The sequence below is a fragment of the Mesoplodon densirostris genome, chromosome 4 (genome assembly GCF_025265405.1).
Source record: "Mesoplodon densirostris isolate mMesDen1 chromosome 4, mMesDen1 primary haplotype, whole genome shotgun sequence".
In the NCBI taxonomy this organism is placed as follows: Eukaryota; Metazoa; Chordata; class Mammalia; order Artiodactyla; family Ziphiidae; genus Mesoplodon; species Mesoplodon densirostris.
In genome coordinates this window covers 123,142,448-123,145,645 of record NC_082664.1, presented here as the reverse complement: position 1 = coordinate 123,145,645, position 3,198 = coordinate 123,142,448, and positions in this window count along the sequence as shown.

Genomic DNA, 3,198 nt, shown 5'->3' with positions numbered 1-3,198 from the left:
TAGGGGGCACTAAGAGAGTAAAGTAAGGAGAAGAATTTGCCTCTGGGCAACCTCTCTGAAGAGCCACAACAAACTGACCTCCCCAAATTCATCTTTGAAGGTGGATTAACTATAATTGCAATGGTGAGAAGGCAGATCTGAACCTACTGCACATTCCAGTTACAGAAAAGGGCAAGGATCACTTTGTAGTCATCTTTCATCCAAAGCCTTTCAGCCCGCTGCTCCTTTTACCCATAATGGGGAACGTCTGTGGAATTTATTGATGTCTGTGTACAGTCACAACACACAACTCACTTGCTTCTGCTCATCCTATAGCTGATTCCAAACCAGGGCTGCTGTGCAAACAGCCGCTCAACTAGAAACTGGTCCAAGGGAAAGTAGCACGGTTCACCAGTCGGCTGCATACACACTCCTGACCCCCCCCCCCCCACGACCCCGTTTATTCCAGCTCCCAGAGCGGTGAGTGGCTGGTATATGGCCCTCACTCCACTGGCTCCACTGGCAGCAATGCAAAGGACTGACCCATCTGCATGACCATCCTCCTGAAAGATGCTTCATGAGGAGGAAGTTCTCAGGCTGTCACGGACAGGACTACCTCTTCACCAAGGGAAGGAGCACTCAGCAGCATCAGATGGCTTTGGAAACAAGAAGTCAACACCCCCTGCTGTTTCAATCCTTTCCTCCTTAGAGTTCTGCCATTAGTTTCTAGGTAGTTTTCCAGCATGTTTTACAACTCATAGGGAATAGAATATGTCGCTGAAAACTACTGGAAAAAACCAATTCACATTTTAGGGAAAGTATTTAAAAATAATCACTGACCTATGTGTCTTCAAAAAGTACTTTCTCATGTAGTTCAGTCCCACATGAGACTAACCATGTTTGGTTAAACCCAAACAGAGCCTTTTCCACCCGGCCACACCCTGGGGTGATGCAATAGTAAACAAGATACAGGCACGGACAGGCTTCTGGACGTGAAACTGGCCTGAAGCTCAGGCCACCCTACGGTCCAACAGACGGTGGATCAACCGAGCTCATGTTCAGAGAGACTTCCCTCCAAGGTGCACTGCACGGCAGGAATTTGAGGCAGCTTGGCCCTTATTCTGTGTTTAGGAAAGGGGCAGCCAGCAATTTTTTTTTAAAGTTAGGGAAGTTATGCAAACAGAACTCTGCTTTAGTAAGATGGGTTTGGTGGCATGATGGGGGATAGATTAAAGACGAGGATTGAAGACAGGGAGGAGGGTGTATGGACGTAAGTAAGCACGTGGGGAGGAAAAGAACATGTAAGGAACATTTCAGGGCTGGAACTAACAGCTCTGAGTTGTTGATTGAATGTGGGGAAAAAAGGAAGAAGGTATAAATATGACAACCTCACATTCTTTGAGCTAAATTTACTATCTTCAGGTTAGCAAGCAGCTTACAAAAATTAACTCATTTAACTCTGACAAATTGGGGGTAGGAATTATCATCATCCACCTTTCCTGGGACAGGAAACTGAGGCACAGAGAGGCTAAGTCACTTGTCAGAGGTCACTAGGATATGAACCCAGAGGGTCAAAGTCTAGAACCTCCATTCGTCACATATGCTACAAGGTCTCTCCTCCAGTCCGGGGGACGTGGAGGACGGTGACGTCACTGGCTGAGATGGGAAGTCAGGAGCAGCAGGTGTGTGTTTGGGGGGGGTCGGTGGGGGTGGGGGGGCAGACAAGGTGGTGTTTTGGATGTGTGTGGAATGTGGATGTTCTACCAGCACCACAAGTGGAGATGTACAGCAGGCTTCCGGTCCCCACATGGAGAGGGAGTTGGTTTTCATTAAAAATAATGAAACATCTGTAAAAAGGCTGTTGGCTAACTTTCCCCATCAAACTATTCTAGAAAGTCCTGCTATGCTCACGAACAGGAATCCCATGCCCCAGCTAAAGGTTTGGCCAGAGATTTAGGAAGATCAGGTTCATCAGCAAGGTGCTCAGGGTCTCTGGGCCGCACCGAGGTCTACAAAGGAGACCACACCCCAGCCTTGAATAAGGAGGAGGGATTGGTGTCTCTGAGACTCCCTCAATTTATCCCAAGTGCCCTCCTCATTCCAAGGAATCAGTGCTTCTCAACACTGCCCACTCATCAGAATCACCCAAGGAGCTTCAAAAACCACCAATGCCCAGGCCACACCCCAGAACCAATTAAATCAGACTATGTCAGGGTGAGCATAGGCAGTTTTGAAAAGCTCTCTAGGTGACTCCCATGTGAGGCCCTAGTTAAGCACCAGAGCACAGAAGGAGGATTTGTCTTTGGAGATGATCAGAGAGCAGGGTAATGACTAACATCTATAGAGTACTTTTCATTTTATAAGGCACTTTCACATACATGGCCTTATGGCCTTATTTAAGGAGCATCTTACCATTATTCACTGGTTGGAAGGGGAAACCATGACTCACAAAGAGAAATGACTTGCTCAAGGCCAAACAGTTACTTACCAGAAAAGCCACAACTAGAATCCGGATCTGCTGACCTCAAGTTCAGGGTTCTTTCATAAGGTCACATGGGGCAGTGCCACGGACGGAAGGCCAAGCTCATCTGTATTCACATAGAAAGGTGAGAGTGTAGGTACTTTTTAAAGTAATTATGATCCACAGGAGAGGATCTTAAAATAGAGCTTCAGCTGTGTGCCAGGGTGTAAAGGAGTGGAACACCTGGAATGTAGCCAGGCCAGTAAGAGCTGGTGAAGCCCAGGTGTCCCATTGGCAGGTGGCTGTGGGAGGGACCAGGCAGGGGGTGAGTGGGACTGAGGGTAAGAGAGGGAGGCCCAGGGCAGGACCTCGAGTGGCACTGCCCAGGGTCAGAAGGCCTGGGCTCCAGATATAAGCCTTTGGGTCACCTACAGTTGTAGTGGTGGAAACAGCAAATCTGAGTAATTCCTGAAGGCTTTTACCAGTTAATAGGAATTCTTCAGGGACTTTAGGGACACACTATCTTACTAACCAGATAACAATCTCCTGCTAATTTGTACAGAGCTGTATGATTAAAAATACACTCTCTTCACAGGGAGATCAGCTCGGTGCTTTGTGACCGCCTGGAGGGGTGGGAGGGAGGGAGATGCATGAGGGAAGGGATGTGGAAACAGATGTATATGTATGACTGATTCACTTTGTTATAAAGCAGAAACTAATAAAAAAATTACAAAAAAAAGAGAATTATTAGTGATTTT